Here is a 16,713-nt window from a genome sequence, read left to right as displayed (position 1 = left end):
CTAAAGGTGTAGCATAAAAATGAGGAAGCTGTCAGGTCATTACCTGGACTGGCTGTTTAAAGGAACAGGTGTGATCACCTAACTTACCACAGAGCTGGACCAAGAGGCCTGAGACCAAGCAGTCCAACCTCCCATTTCTCAGATGAGAAAACAGGCCCAGGGAGATCCAGTGGCTCGCTGGGGTTACGGACCCCTGACTCATCCCCTGTCACTCTTATCTCCGCACCCTGTGCTGCCAGATGCTCCCAGAGGTGAGATGGGATTGACCCACATGAAGGACGGCAATGCGGGGGAGGAGTGTCTGCCTTCCTCTGGGTCTCACGCCTGGGGACCACCCAGCACATGTGCATCTGGGGAACAACCACATGAGAAATCACATGGGGTGACCTGCAGATAATTAAGAAGCATGACCTGAGTTTTTTGGCCTTTGCTGTCCCCCTCCATCCATTGGTTGAGACGTAAGGAATTGATTTCAAATCAATCGGCCTAGGTATCTTTGCTTCCTCTTTTTATTTTGCACTGGATTAATCAACGTGGGCTTGGGTTTCTCCGGATTCATGATTCTCTGTGCTCAGCCTCCCCCCTGAAATTGTATTCTAATCCCACATGACATTTGGCTGGTTTCCCCAGCAACCATCTCAAAAGCCATAAACAGAAGATTAAGGCTTTGAAGGGAGAAGTGAAAGACTGGACGGTCCTGGCCAGGAGATAAAAACCTGGACACGTGAAGGCTGGTTCACAGCAACATCCTCTGCTAATAGGAAAGGGAAGATCACTCGTTGCATTCGGGTATTTTCCATGTGGAAGCAGCAGTTTTTGTTATTTTTAAATAAGAAAATCTTCCCATACCTAAGAAGCCATATGGTACATCTGAAACAGGGTGGTTTGTTGGGTAATTTTATAAGCAATTTTCATTGCCTTATAAAACTGATTTCTACAAACATTATCTTTACAGGAAAAAGAACATGGAAAATCACCACGATGTATTTACATTCCACCAGACTCCCTTCAAATCTTAATCAGTATACGGACATTGATTTTATATAGTCCTAGGAGCTTACATGTGCTAGACTCATTTTCTATTTATACACGCATCGCCACGTGTTGCAAACGCCAGAGAATTTGTATGGCTGGAGCCTCCGTTATGAAGCACGATGGCTTGGCCATATTCTATCACTTGGAATTGTGGTCATTTCCAATTTTTACATAATGTGCACAAGAGACAGGCACATTTCCTCGCCTCTCTGGGCTCAGACTCTGTGGGTGTCAAACCCAGAGGAGACCAGCTCAGCCAAAGGAGGGTTAAGATTCTGGTCCTGGAAGCCACCAAAGCTCAGGACAGGAATCAATTCTCAGCAACCAAACCACCACGTGGCCTCCTCTGAACCTTCCTCCCCGTCTGGAGTTGCTGTCTGTTCTCCCTCCAGAGTATATCCCAAATCTGACCTCTGCTCTCTGCCTCCACAGCCACCCCGCTTTCCATGCCACCCTCCTCCCTGGGCCCCCTCGATCTGCTCTTCTCAGCCAGCCACCATGGTCTGTTAAGAACTGGGTCGGGTCAGGTTGGTGCCTTTCTTAACACCCCGTTCCCTTCCCCAGTCCTTGAAGTGAAATCCCAGCTCCTCTCTCTGACCTGTTTGCCTCTCTGGTCTCTGCCTGTGCTTACGCCGTCCTGTCCAGGCTCCCCGCACCCCCACTCTGGCTGGCCACTCCGGCCTCATGGGCTGTGCACATACTGACACCCAGCCCCTTCTAGAATGCTCCCCAGCCCCAGCCCCTCTTGCACCCTCCTGCTTGTCCCTTAGCTCCAGCTCACCTGTCCTTCCTGGCACATGGCCTTTATCCTTTCCTCTCCTTCCGAAGGAGCCCTGCCCTCCCACCCACAATGACCAGTGACAGGGCGGTGTTATCCCCTTCACAACTTTTCACAGATCTTCTTTCTTTTGTGTTACCATCTTTTGTGATTGGATATCAGCTGTCCCCTCCTCCATCCCACCCCCGCTGGAAGGTGGGGTCTACAGGGCAGGGAGGGGCCACTGCTGACTCTTCTCCCCGCCCCTGCAAAGTGCCTGGCCCCTAGTGAACATTGCCTAGTACCTAATGAGTAAGCTGAGAGGTGAAGGTCACCTGGAGCCTTTTTGTGCTTCCGCCTCCCTGGACTTGGCTCGTGTGTCTGACCCGGGCCCTGGGAAGGCTGGTGAGAGGAAGAGCTCCATTGCCAAGTCCCGCACTGTCGTGTGCACAGACTCATTGTGACACGGCAGGTGTCCTATGGCCTGGCCGGCGTGGAGTGAGGCAGGAAGAAGGTGGAGCAGAGCCGTGAGTAGCAGAGGCTGGAGACCACTGCATGCCGTGGAGGAGGACCGACCCAGGGATACAAGGTCCCCTTTGTGTCAGCATGTCCCCCATCCCAGCTCCTACCACTTAGCATAATAACCCTCCCATTCACCCAGCGCTCCACAGACTCACTATTTCTCACCCTCACCACAACTGTAAGAAGGTACATCAGCTTCATTTATAGAAAGAACCTGAGTCTCATAGAGGCTTTGAAAACGGCTCTCATCTTGCAATTAGTAAGCAATGGAGTCAGGATTAGAACCCGAGACCCTCTGACTGCGGGGCCCTTGCCCCACGCACAGCCCATAGTGCCAGTCGCCTGGAGCTCAGAGCCTGAGCAGCCTCCCGGTGGGCTCTGCCCCCTCCCACCCCCACTGCGGCCACTGCGGGTGGCCCGGCCTGGCCTGCGGGCCTGCCCCGCATGGAGAAGCTCTGGAAGCCAAGGGTCGTGTCTCATGTCTTTGGTGAAGAAGCAGTATTACAGCATTACAGTCTTCAATCAATATTTGTTAATACATGCCACCTTGGAGTTTCCTATAAAAATCCAGTGAACTCTTTCTCAGCTCTTAGTCAGCTGGGGAGGAAGTGCTCAGGGCTTCGAAAGCGTCCCACAGGCGCTCAGCGGCCAGCCAGCCACTTTCTGGACATAGTTTGAAGGCAGAATGAGGAAACTTGCATGTACTTCTGTTACCAACCTGCTATGCGACTTTGAGCCACTGTCCTCTGCTTCCCGGGCCTCGGTATCCCTGTTTCTGACAGGAGAGGGCTTGGGATTCTCTCTCTAAGATCTCCTCCCTCCTGCGGGAAATGCTGCTTAAGCGCCGGTTGCGCGCCAGGGACGCAGTCCTGGGCCCCGGGACGCGGCGGACACCGAAGGGTCTGCCGAGGACGGAGCCGTCGGTCCCACGCGGGCGGCGTCCTCGCCTCTTGCAGCTGCCGTCCCGGTCTAACAGTCTCCGGTTACCTAAACCCCAACCTGCCCCGAACCCTTCGGTCAGGTTAGCGTCCTGCCTGGAGGCACCCACGCACAATCCCCGGGGCTCACCTGGACGTGTTTGTAACGCTCCTTCCTCTTCCTTTGCCCGCGAGGAGTCTGACCTGGAGGACGGTGGGGTGGACTGAGCGCCGGGGCTGCCCGAATCCGAGCCCCAGAGAGGACCCCGGCCGGCCAGAGGCGCGGGGACACCACGGGGAGGCGCCGCCGCTTCAGGCGCGGGACCCTGGCGCCCCCAGGGCGGCCCCCCGGCTGCCCGGATCACCTGCGCGGGGCGGGGCGGGGCGCGGGGCGGGACCCCCGGGCGCACAGCGCCGAGCTGCGGCGCCTGCAGCGACCCAGGCGGGCAGCGCGGCGGGGCGGCGGGAGGCCGAGCGGGGCTCGCCGGAGCAGGTAGGAGGCGCCGGGGCGCCGGGGCTGCGGGGAGCGAGGCGCGGCCCGGCTGCGGGAAGGCGGCCGCTGTCCACCTGCCGGCCGCGCTGGGCGAAGGAGAGCCCGGGGGTGGGGGATGGGGGGTCCACGGCCTGCTCGCACCTTTGTTGGGGCAAGTGCCTGGTGTTTGCGCACGAGGCCGGTGGTTTGGGGCGGTGGGAGGGAGGCGATCGCCCTCAGTGGGGTTTGGAGATAAGGGGGCGCGTAAGGTGCCCAGAGTGCAAACGAAGCTCACTTGAGCGCGGAGAAGCGCCCCTAGAGCCAGCCTGCATTGGGGGCTTGATCTATCGGGCATCCAGAAGACAGGTAGTTTCCGTGCCCCACCGTCCGGTGGAGGGGACTGAGGCTCACCGGAAGAAACCGGGGCTGACCCAGCCGCCTGGAGGAAGATGGGACTTTTACCCACTTGGGACTTTGTCTCATCTGTGAAATGGGCATCTTGATGTGGAGGCCCTATATGGAGGCCCTATGTGGAGGCCCTATGTGGAGATCTGCGATTCAATGAGACGAAAACCCACACGGGGCAAGGAACCCAGGGTTCCAGTTCAGATCAGCAAATTCAGCAGGCGCGTCTGCAGCAGCTCCATCCGACTAGCTGTGCGGGAGGAACGAGGCAGAGAGGACTCTGGTGTTCTGGGCATCCCTGTGGGATGAGTCCATGGCTGGAGTAGAGACACCGAGGAAGCCCTGGAGTCTGAGAAGAAGATTCCAGAAAGCTCCTTGGAGGAGGTGGAATTTGGGCGCGTCTGGGAAAGGAAAGGTAGTGGTTAGAGCATTGCTTTGGGATGAGCCAATGTGGGCATTGGAACCCCTGCCTTGCCCCCAGCCAGAGCTGTCTAATCACCTTGGGCAAGTCCAGTCTTTTCTCTGTGGTTCAATTTGATGCGCTCCTTAAATGAAACAATTTCTCTGACAGATTAAGTCAAATAATCCACATAAAGTGCTTAGTACAGGGTCTATATGTAGCAGGCACTCAATAAATACTAGCTATTAATTTCTGCTAGACTGTGGCTCTTTGAGGGCAGGGACCATGTCTAGTGGTTTACTGTTGTATCCCCAGCACCAGCATGGTGCCTGGCGTACAGTGTCTCAATATGTATTTGTTGAATGAATGAATGAATGAATGTGAAGTACAATGCTTGACACAGAGGGAGTCGTCAACAAATAGTGGATTTAGAGATGGCTAGGTTCTGACGGATGGGTATGGATGTAGGAACAGTGGTCTAGGTGGATGGAACAGGGTAAACATAAGCTCAGAGTAAGAGATTATAGGTGCCCCCTCTTGAGGGGTGTGAGAGTGTGTGTGTGAGTGTGTGTGTGTGTGTGTTGGTGGTGGTGGTGGTAAAGTGACAGGCATAGCCAGAGCACATAGCAACTTGGAATCTGGATCCCAGAGCCACATGGGAGTAGATGAAGGAGCTGGAACTGTAAGTAGGTCAGAGATCTTTTTTATGTCCTCTAACTATACACCCCAAAGTTACAGGGGTAAGGAGAGGGGACAAAGGGGCAGCCAAGAGACAGCAAAGGACCATGAGTGTCTGATGGGAGGGGAAGAGGAAAAGGGAAGGGGACTCCTGTGACCCATCATGGGCTGGGGCATTCTTCGCCTTGTTCCTGCCGGGCTCTGTGCTGGCTGGTGGCGAGGTGAGCTGAAGGGAGGCAGCGTGGTGCCCAGCCAGCCAATCACGGGGTGCGTGTGGTCAGCCAGGCACACAGTGGGACTCTGGTGCGGTGGTTTCCGCATCACGGCATGGACCATGGCCACTCCTGCCCCAGGCTGGGAGCAAGCTGTGTCCTTGAGGTAGAGCCACTCTAAGCAAAGTTAGGGGTCTTTAGTTTTCTGACCTCCTGGCAGCTGCGTTGGGTTTCCATCCCCCTGGGTTGACCGGGAATATGTGAGAAGCAGAGGTCTGAAGTGGCAGTGGGAGACTCAGGAGACCCCAGCCACAGGAGACAGGAGGCACTGTACCCCCAAAGAGCCAAGTTCAAAGCTTCTCCTTGTAGCACTTTCCATAATTGCTCCTGACTGTTTGTTCACTATCTGCATTTCGCTATAAACTCTGTGAGAACAGGGGCAAGCCCACCCTGCTCTCCCTGTCCCCCACCCAGCCCAGCGTCTGCTCACGGCAGGTGCTCAGGGAACACTTGTGACTGCATCAGCCCAGGCTGAGGAGGGGGCTCTTGGCTCCGAGAGGGGAGACTCTAACAAAACTGACCTTGAGCTTCAGTTTTCATTGTGCAGTCCCCACCCACGAACAGCCCCTCCCACGTGTTTGGCACCTCTGCCCTCTCTCCTGCCGCCCTCAGAGCCTTTTCTCAGAGAAGGGTCTACTTCTAGACATTCACACCCAAGGAAGAGGCCTGGGCACTATGTTGCTGCTCCCGGGGCTCCGAGAGGGGCAAAGCAACGTCCCAGCTGGCTCCCATCCCGTTGGTCCTGGGACACTGCCATAGGGTGTTGGAGCTACTGGGACCCTGCAAGGCAGTAGAGAGGGCACCCCCATTTTAAAGGTTTGGAAACCAGGATCTGGAGAGGATGAGATATGTTCAAGGTCATGTGAAGTTAGGGAAGACCCATATCTCCTAATCCAAGTTCATTTGACACTATAGTCGGGGGGGGTGACATTCTCTGGGATTTGTAAATGCAGCAACAAGTCCCTTTATTTTCCAATCTTCCAATAAATTGGGTTGGAAGGTTAAAAAACAAAAAGAAAAAGATAAAATGGATTTTAAGTTGCCCAATAAATCCTTTTAATTTCTAAAAAATCTCATGTATGATGAAAAGAAAGATCCCGAATTACATACATTCTCCTGATTTTTGTAAAAAAGGTTTATGTTTGATATTGAAGAAAAAATATCTAAAATAGACAGCTCTCTAAATTGGGCTGACCGATGGCCGGCCTGAAGTGCCTGTGGACGTGCACTGTGCCTGCTGCCATCCGAGGGCCTCTGCAGTCGGCCCAGAAGCGGCAGCATGTTTGTGTCCTGGACGACCTCCAAGCTCTGTGCGTATTTCCCCCCTCGGTTTCCCCATCCCCATCCATCCAGATGCTGTCGTTGGTGTCTCGCCTCTGGCATCGCCTGCTCTCTTTGGGACCCAGCAGGATGGATCTCTCCTTGTTTGCTCTGAAATGAATCCCTGATCAGAAGTATAGATCCCAAGTAGGCAGGAGGAGACAGGAAGAAAGGAAGGGGACTGAGCCAAGGAAAGAGCGGCCAGTGAGCCTCGGTGGATTCCTGAGCAGGGCAGGGGGTGGGGCCAGAGCCGGAGTAGGACGGCCACAGGGCAGGAACTTCATGTGGTTTGAAATTCCCAAGGTAGTGGCTGCAGTTGGTGCTAGGGAAGGAGAAGAGGGTGTGCCAGTCTCTAAGACAGAGAGGCCTGTTCTGCAGCCTGCTCCCAGGGACCTCCTGGCTGGACGGGACACACCTGAGCTGCTGGGGCCCTCGGTGGGGCAGTACCTGCTGGAGGCCTCAGGGCGGTGGAAAGCCAGCATGCCCTGCTCCAGGGCTCAGTGTGGACGGGAGGACCCACAGGGAGGAGGGTTGGAAGAGAGTAGGGGGAAAGCCCTGTACTCTGCCTCAAGCCACATTGCCTCTCTGAGCCTCAGTTTCCTGATTTATTAACCAGAGACGACAGTAGCCACAACAATCACTTAGTGAGTATTAATTTCCCTTCTCCTTTGGAGACACTTATGTCTGGAGATCTGCGAGCCAAATTTTAGGGCAAACAGCCTCAGGATTTTAAAATTCCTCCCACAGTTCACCCCTCATTGGTTCATTCATTCATTCAGCCCACTTCTTCCATGCCTGCTAACAGCAGCCGGGGCCAGCCCTGGGGATTCAGAAAGAGCCTTTTTTGCTGCGGGTCTGGTTTCTGGCAGACCCACAGAACACGGTGGCCTTGCCTGGAAGCTTCCATCTGTCCCTCCACCTGGGGGGATCTCCTGAGCCTGTTGTGCAACAAAAAGCATTTGCGTGACTTTTGCCCTCGCTCCTGTGCCCATGCCCGTCCTGGAGGTTTCCTGAGGTTTCAGTCTGCAGTTCCCAGAGCAAAACACATGGTTAACTCTATTTGCTGAGAGCTTCTCCGGTGCCCACACAGAGCTGAATGCTACACATGCCTCCCGCAGGCCCTTTAATGCCCCCAGGATGTGGGTAGTATTGTCCCTAGTGCCCTACCAAGGTTCAGAGAGAAGCAATTTAGCAGAGCTGGCCAGGATGCATTCTGATTTCCCTGAGCCTGAGGCAATTTCCCCTCGTCCATAAAAACATTACAAATTATATTTATGACTGCGTTGGAACATTAAAACATTTTCTTCAACCTAAAAGTCCCTTTTTCCTTCAGATTTTGAAAGAAATGAAAACATTTTTGTGAGCCCCTAAAAGTACTGTGGGCTCTGGGCACTGTGCCACCCGTGCCATCATCCTCGAGCTAGTGAGAAATGGCTAAGACTCCAGGCCAGGCCCATGGCTGTGGAAGCGCTAACCTCCCCACAGCACTGCTTTTAGCAATTAAGAAAAGAAGGAGGCCGGGCGCGGTGGCTCATGCCTGTAATCCTAGCACGCCAGGAGGCCAAGGCGGGAGGATTGCTTGAGCTCAGAAGTTGGAGGCCAGCCTGAGCAAGAGCAAGGCCCCGTCTCCACTAAAAATAGAAAAATTAGCTGGGCATAGTGGTGCACGCCTGTAGTCCCAGCTACTCCGGAGGCTGAGGCAGGAGGATTGCTTGAGCTCAGGAGTTTGAGGTTGCAGTGAGCTAGGCTGACACCACAGCACTCTAGCCTGGGTGACAGAGTGAGACCTTGTCTCAATTTAAAAAAAAGAAAAACAAAAAAAAGGGAAGGAAGGAAAGAAGGAAGGACAGACCAACAAAGAACTGGGGAAAGGGACCAGTTATCTGAAATCTTAACAGCTTTGGTAGTACCAATAGTTCTCTCTGGAAAATGGAACTTGGTTTGCTTCCTTGCCTTGCTGCTTTTTAACCGCAACTTTTCTGAGAACCGAACATACTCACTCCTCTTGCTCTGAAATTCTGGATGCCCCACCTGGTCTTCTCTCCAGCTACAGACTTTAAGGGTAACTGGTTTCCCCAGAGGATGAAAGGCCATTCATTTTTCTTTTTGGAAACAGCTCCAAGAGCCCACCTAATCCCCAGTAACATCGTTGGTCACAATAATAAAAACAATAGGTAACATTTTTGAGAGCCTTCAGTGTGCCAGGCATTGTGCTAATCAGCTGGCAGCGTTGTCTCCTAAAAGTCTCAAGAACCCTATAAATAGGTGCTATGATCATCTCCATTTTGCAGATGAACAAACTGAGGCTTAGAAACACTAAGTGAGTTGCCCAGGTGGCGGTGTCAGGATTTGCATGGGAGTCTGTTAGTTTGTTGTCAGAGCATAACCTCCTTCAGGGCAAGGACTTTGCCCTGTACCCACTGTCTCCCATCACACAGTGCAATGTCCTGGCACATACAGGCTTCCGGTGTGGAATGAATGAATGTTTGATGACCCCAGAGCCTGAACTCTCACCCCTCCGACAATCCTGCCCCTTAGGGAGGCTAGTCTGCTTCAGTTCCCGCTACAACCACTACAGTCTGGGGTGATCTGGGGCAGCTCAAATCCCTGCTGGAGTGAGGAATTCATAAAAACAGGCAGGCGCTCAGGCATCCCCTGCTCCATCAGTGCCCCTCCCACCACCCTCACCCCTCGCTGGTGGGATCTCACAAGAGGAGTCAACTGCTGCTAAGTGTGCTTCTCCCAGGAACTCACAGGTGAAACAAGAGGTTCACAGCTGGCAGAGTACCAGCCAGAGGGGGTGCCCAGGATTTTGGAAAGGCTCTCTGCCCTGGGGCTCATCCTTTTCCCTCTCTGTATGTTTTTGGCCCTTCCCCAGGGCACATTACCAGACAGATAGCTGGTACTCCCGGGGGAACTTAAACTCACCTGCCAAAATAATTAGACACCTGAGAAGTGCAACTACTATAAAAGAAAGACAATAAATCAAGCCACCTGTGCCATCTGAGGCAGAATTATTGAAGGAGATGGACCAGGGTTTTAAAGTAAAGCATAATTACACATAACAAGGTAAAGGAAGAAATACGTGAAATAAAGCGAGAACAAGAAGTCATAGGCTCTTCCCTTTTTCAGGCCTTTGTGGGAAATTGCCTCCCTTCTTCCCCATCACTAAAGCTACTGCAACCAAAATGAAATTCAGTCCCTTTGAGACTTCTGGCTGGAGTAAGAACTGTAAAAGCATTTCAATGCACTTTCCCACATTTGCAGCAAGATTATGTCTTCCAAAGAGCTGAGACAGAAATATAATGTTCGCTCCATGCCCATCCACAAGGATGATGAAGCTCAAGTTGTGCAAGGATGCTATAAAGGTCAGCAAACTGGCAAAGTGGTCCAAGTTTACAGGGTGAAATATGTTGTCTATGCTTGATAGGTGCAGCAGGAGAAGGCTAGTGTCGAAAACTGGACAAAGACCTCAAAAAGATCCTTGAACAGAAAGCCAAGTCTTGCCAAGTAGGAAAGGAAAAGGGCAGATATAAAGAAAAAACAATTGAGAAGATGCAGGAATAAAGTGATCTTAAAAAAAACTGCTGGTAGATAAGATGAGCAGATTGAGACGACACTGAAAGCATCAGGGAAAGGTAAAGAAACAACAAATAAAAAAAAAGCTGAGCGACATCGAGAGTAGTGGGAGTCCCAAAAGGAAAGAAAACTAAAAGGTGGGGACAAGGATAAAAAAAAAAGTGAAGAAATAATAGAGATTAAAAGGTCCAAAATTAAAGAAAAATGAATGAATGCAGATTCATTCTGAGAAAGGGCTCACAGAGTAACCAACAGCAGAAAAGAGTAAGGAAAAATCTACACACAGGTGTAGTGGTGAAATTAAGAATGTGAAAGACAAAGGGGAAGAGCACAGACTGGCATTGTTACACTTCTCAGTGACAGCACCTGATAAAGGAAGTCAAGGAAGTACTGTCATTAAGAATCGAAAGAAAAGAACTCTTTCAATCCAGAATTTTCAAGCCAGCCAAATTGTCATCCAAACATGAGGTCATAATAAAAATATTCTTAGGCAAATAAAGCCTCAGAAGGTGCAATACACAAAGACCCACATTGAAAACACTCTTGAAGGAACTACTTAAATAATAGAAGAAACAAATCCAGGAGGTGCTGTAAGGGCTATGGGAAGTCAGGGCGTATAAGTCAGGCTCCAGTGCACGCAATAGAAACAGTACGTGGCATTTTAGGTGGGAGGGATTTTATACATCTAATTCCTTGAAAATACTGGAAAGGCTGGAGGCTCCCAAAACACTGCAGAACTTGCCAGACTGGTGAGCTACTGTGATTGCTGTAATCAGTAACGTGGAGGAATCACAAGGCTGCCAGGAACTGTTGAATTCAAGGGCACACGACCATGTGCCAGACCCAGGAATGTGGAAGCTGCTGTGCTGTAACTGCCCAGGTACTGGAACTCAGAGTTGGCTGCCAGTGTCACACAACACTCGTTCACCTCTTCCACAAGAAGAGAGTGAGCCCTGGGCTCAGACACTTTGGGAGGTAACACTGTCTAGCTAGAATTTAATAATAACACTGATCTGTTTCATCTAATTTATGTCGTTGTTACCTTCTATTAGTGGCAAGTGACATTGGTTTTCCATTTTTGGAAGTGATAGAAAATTTCTTTTTAGATTATATATGTTTTAAAGAAAAGGTAGGTTCCAGGGATCTCAACACAAAGCCATTGTGATTATTAAAAGAGGTCAGAGATGGAAGAGGTTTCTGACCTGGGGAGAAGGGGCCAGTGGGTTTCCTGATAAGGTGGTGTAGATTGGTATGGAGCTGGGAAGAGAGAACTGGCATGACGGCTGCTGTGCTGGTTCTCCGTTGCTGTGTAACTAGCCACTCTAAAACTTGGAGGCTTAAAACAATAATTTATTATTTTCTCTCATACCTCTAAATGTTGGCTGGGCTCAGCCGGGTGGTTCACAGTGGGGATCTCTCCTGCGGTTGCCGTCAGGTGTTCAGTCACCTGAAGGCTCAACTGGACTGAGTGTCCAAGATGGTTCATTCATGTGGTTCCTATTGATGCTGCTCTCAATGGGGAGCTTAACTAGAGCATCACTAGATAGTGGGCCTCTGTGTGTGCCTTGGGCTCCTCACAGAACGGCAGCTGGTCTTGAACTCCTGAGCTCAAGAGATCCTCCCACTCCAGCCTTCCAGAATGCTAGGGTTACAGGCCACCGTAGCTGGCCTGGAGCTTTACTCTGTAGCCATTCGGAAGTGATCGATGCTATTGGAACAACAGAGAGGCCACCGTGCAGAAACCAAAGGCCGATAATGCTAATTCCTTGTCCAACAAATGGCTTCCCAGGGGAGAGGCTAGTGCCTCCTGTTCCTTCACCATAACTTATCTTAGCCCCACAATGGCATAAAGAGCACACTGCTGCAAATCTCCTAAGCATTTATTAGACAGTGATTGTATGCTGGGCACGTGACCAGGCCGGGCATGGTGGAGGGAGTCTACAATTCATAAACCACTGGACTGTCCTGAAAATTCCACTGTTTCTACATTTATTCCACAGCTTCCAGACCCCTCTTGGATGCCTCGTGGCCCAAAAATCCTTCGCTGGGACAAGTATCCTGGTTTTGACTAGAAAAATATGGTCTAAGTCCAAGCAATGTAGGAGTCCAGAAGAGGCTGTGACTTGTCCCCTGAGTCTGCCTGGGGCTGAGAGGGGCTCTAATGGCCTGTTCCCCGAGCTCAGGGAGTCCGAGCCCAGAAAGCCGAGCCTGTCTTCAGAGCCAACCCATTCTCGAGCACCTGCTAAAGTCCGTCTCTCCCTCACAGCCTGTGTGCACGATCACCCCTGTGTTCATTCAAGTGCCTTCTAAGTCTCAGGCCCTGTGCTGGGTGCTGGCTGTGTGGCTATGACTAAGGCAGGTCTGTCACCCAGAGAGCACCTAGAATAGAAAGGAAGCCACACTTGCCTGCTAATCACAAAACCTTCATATGATCAGTGCTGTAACTAAGGTACCTATGAGATGCTGTGAAGATTCTCAGAAGAGACCGACCTACTTGGGATAGGAGGGGAGGCTTTGGGAGAAAAAAGGAAACTGACATTAGTGCCCACTGTGGCTCAGGCACTCTGCCAGGGGGTTAGTGTTGTTGCTGAATGACTTAGGTGTGCAAAACCCTTACATGTGCCTGGTGCATACAGTAAGGCTGAGTAACTGGCACGTATTATTAACAGTTATTAATATCTCTGTTGCTGGTCACAACGAGGAATGAGACAGGAGTCACAAAGCCTGTTTGTTGTTGAGGAAACAGGCTTGGAGAGGTTAAGTCACGAGCCTAAAGTGACTCAGCTAAGCCAGAGCTCACACCCGAGTTTAATTCCACAGCCTTCCCTCCGTCTGCCCCGCCACACTGCCAGTTCATGGGGGAGGGAAGGGGACATTCCCCGAGAGGGCACAAATGCTATCGGGGAAAACTCAATAGTCCCAAAGAGCCAAGGTATGGAGCGTGTGGGTGCCAAGAGGGGATGTGAGGGGGGCAAGAGGAAGGTGATGGGGGCGGAATTGTGGAGAGTGTTGAATGCCAGGCCAGGTTGGGGGGGGTGGGCTTCATTCTGTCCACGGGAAGAAATGACCAAAGGCTCCTTGGCTCCCCAGCCACACTGGAATCTCTCCTCCCAGCTCACACTCCCATGAAAACTCGTCACTTCACTAGGTGCTGGCTTGTGTTGCATCCACATCCTTCGAGGCAAGGTTGGTCCTGGAACACAGGTCCCCTGACTTGCAGCCCAGAGCTTCCTCCTTGTCATGGCCTCCCTTCCAGGCTGTGGTGTTTGCTCAGAACCCGAGGCCAGGGCAGAGAGCACAGAAATATTTATTTATGTCACTGCCAACCTTGCCTCCTGGAGGCCCCCAAGGGGTACCTCACAGAGAAGTTCAGTTATATAACCCTGAGTTGACACAGCAGGAAGGAGAAGGAAATAAATTAGAACGATTCTTTTTTTCTCAGCCTTGGACACATTTTGAAACTGGTTGACGTGACACTTCCCTCTCTTCCTCCTCCCTCACTTACTGACCTGGGGTCTCCGGGGACCTTGGTGGTTCTGTATCCATCGCTGAGTTTCGCCTTGATTCTGGCGTAGCTGCGGTTTGGGGAGATCTTCCTAGAGGAGGAGGAAAGAGAAGTGAAATCTATTAACGGGCTGCTTGTGAGGCGGGGGCAGCCCAAACAGTCTGCCAGCGCTTTGTATTTATCGTCACGTTCACCCAGACAGCAACCCCCTGCAATAATAAAATTGCATACATCATATATTTAGTAGTTCAGAATCCTAGCAGAGAGTGCGGGTGGTGGTGAACAAGCTTCATGAGGTAGCTTTTACTCATTTTTAACTGAAACTTTTGGTGTAAATTTTTGAAGTGTTTGAGTGTTTAGGTTTTGAAGTGTACACAGGAGTTCGCCAGGCGACAGGGTTAGGAAGTCATTCTAGAAATAAGCCTGAACAGGAGCAGTGTTGTCTAATATAATGTGAGCCACATATGTAATTTTAACTTCTTTAATAGTCACATTACAAAAGTAAAAAAGAAACTAAAGGCTAAATTTTGATATTTTATTTAATTCAATATATCCCAAATATTACCATTTCCACGTGTAATCAATAGAAAAAATTATTAATGAGGTACTTTACATTCTTTTGTTTTGTACTAAATCTTTGTAATCCCATTGGTATTTTACGCTTAAAATACATCTCAACATCCCAGACATCTCAACATCTCAGAGCAGCCACAGTTCAAGGGCTCAGTAGGCACATGTGGCCAGTGGCCACCATATTGGAAAGCACAGCTCTGGATGCTGCTGGGTGGTGAGAGCCCTGCTAAGGAATCTGCCCTTCATTCATCTTAGCTGATGAAAGACCATCAAAGGTCTAGGTAGAGGTGGGCATGGACAGATTTATTTCTAGAAAGTTCTCTGGGATGGCGGTGCAGCTGATGGGTTTCGATTGGAGAGGGTTTCTCCATCCTCTCCACTCTGGGGTGGACCCTTCACCCTGAGGGCCTCCCATCTGTGGTGTGATTTGGAGGTGGAGATGGGCCCCCTGTCCCCAGAGAGGATCTTCCCTCCTTAGGTGAACATCAGGCCTGAGGCCCCCGCCCCGCCGTCAGCCTCCTTCCTATGTGACTCTGAGCTGCTCTTTCAGAGGCGGCGAGTGGGCCCTGAATGGGGCAGCTGTGGGCTGAGCTCGGCATCTGCTGTGGTCTGTGGGTAAACAGACGTGGCTCTGGGCAGCTCAGTGAGGAAGTGAAGTACCTGCTAGTGTGTTAGCAACAGCCCCACCTGGCCGGGCTCCCCCTACCCCGGCCCGCTTAGGACACAGCAGCCCACGGAGGTACACTTGCTTCCACGCCCGCCTCCCCTCTCCCCTTCTCCACTGCCCTGCTCAGCCCACTCACCCCCAGCAGTATACAAGGCCCTGCCACGCCATTACTTCCTTCCCCGAACCTCTTTCCTGCTCATTTGTGCATTTCCCGGACCTGACTCGAACTTACCCTGCACGTTCTGCACACCCTAAAGTCTCTTCCACGTTCCCTCCGGCACTTCCAGGAGGGGCAGGGCGGGAAGGCCCCTTGTTTGGGAAGCAGCAGACTGTGTCCCAGTCCCACCCTGGTAGCTCTGTGACTTTGGGTGAGTTACCGGGCCTCTCTGAGTTGCAGTTTCCGTGGGTGTGGAGCAGAATGGGGTACGACGGGGGTTCAGTGGAATTGTGAACATGGAGCCCCAAGCACAGTGGCTGGCACAGAAGTCCCCAAAAGGAGCAATTATGATTCTGAGTGATGAGTGACCCCACCCCAGTGCTGCGAAAGCCAGGCCCAGCTCACACACCTGGGCACCTGGCTGTGGCGCAGACCTGGCTTCTCCCAGCCTCCACACCTGAGGTTCTCCTGGGCCCCATTAGCTTTCGGGGACAGGGCTCACACCACATTGAAACTTGGAGGTTTGGCACAAACAGGGACCCCTGAGTTCAGCTCTTTGTGGTGTGAAGCATCAATGTCTGTGATTTTAGGTGTCAACTTGACTGGCTTCAGGAATACCTAGAAACCTGGTAAAGCATTACTGTGAGGTGTGTCTGCGAGGGTGTTTCCAGAGATTAGCATGCGAGTCTGAGTGCACAAGGGGAAGGTCTGCCCTCAGTGTGGGTGGGCACCATCCAATCTCCTGGGGACCCAAAGGGAACAAAAATGGGGAAAAGGCAAATGTGTCAGTCCATCTCCTGGAGCTGGGACACACCCATCTCCTGTGTAGGACAACAGAGCTCCAGGCTCCCTGGTCTTTGGACTCCAGCGGCCCACCAGGTTCTCAGGCCTTCGAATTTGGACTGAGCCACACGACCAGCCTCCCAGCGTCTTCAGCTTGCAGATGGCCAGTCATGGGACTTCTCGGCCACCACAATCGTGTGAGCCAATTCCACTAAAAAATCCCCTCTCCTCTGTCTACATACACATCCTACTGGTTCTGTCTCTGCAGAACCCTCACTAATTCAGCGTCCCAGGACTCTGAGCTCCATGGTGATTATTCAGCAGAGGAGCCCAGCACACCCGGCAGATGAGAGACCCCTGAAGCAATACCAGGGCCACCAGGCACAGGAGACGAGTCCCACAATACTTCTAAGGACCCCTGAAGATGTTTTAATTTCTTTTAAAATTAGAGGGGTGAGGGAAGAACAGTTAGGGTAAAGAAAATGTTTCCCTTTTTTTCCCTCATACTGGAAAAAAATACAATTTTTAGAGCCCATGAAAATGTATTATGGTGGGAGGGGCCTACAAAACGCATAACGCAGCCCTGACCGACTGTTCAAACACGTTTGTTGGACTGGGTACTTTCAATCAGTGTCCAGTACCTCGGGGAAACTGAGGCTCACAGAGAGTAA

The 16,713-nt window shown here is 51.6% G+C and overlaps 1 protein-coding gene, 1 long non-coding RNA gene and 1 pseudogene across 3 annotated transcripts in view; 2 read left to right on the top strand and 1 right to left on the bottom strand.

Moving 5' to 3' along the window:
* LOC123634405 overlaps positions 1-3,598 on the bottom strand; it is a 29,112-nt gene extending 25,514 nt beyond the window's left edge. The window contains exon 1 of the long non-coding RNA XR_006733903.1: positions 3,383-3,598. This is a non-coding gene — a long non-coding RNA (uncharacterized LOC123634405). The remainder of the gene's footprint in view (positions 1-3,382) is intronic.
* A 64-nt stretch (positions 3,599-3,662) lies between these two features.
* The window catches only part of LOC123634400 (non-compact myelin associated protein), a 34,591-nt gene continuing 21,540 nt past the window's right edge, over positions 3,663-16,713 (top strand). The window contains exon 1 of one of the 2 annotated variants that reach the window (XM_045545987.1): positions 3,663-3,724. The gene's annotated coding sequence lies outside the window, so the exon portion shown is untranslated. The remainder of the gene's footprint in view (positions 3,725-16,713) is intronic. The other variant, XM_045545983.1, reaches the window with a different exon arrangement.
* Positions 9,862-10,355, top strand: LOC123634401 (annotated as a pseudogene).

The sequence above is a fragment of the Lemur catta genome, chromosome 3 (genome assembly GCF_020740605.2).
Source record: "Lemur catta isolate mLemCat1 chromosome 3, mLemCat1.pri, whole genome shotgun sequence".
Lineage (NCBI taxonomy): Eukaryota > Metazoa > Chordata > Mammalia > Primates > Lemuridae > Lemur > Lemur catta.
The sequence above is the reverse complement of the archived record's forward strand: the minus strand, read 5'-3'. Positions and strand labels throughout refer to the sequence as shown.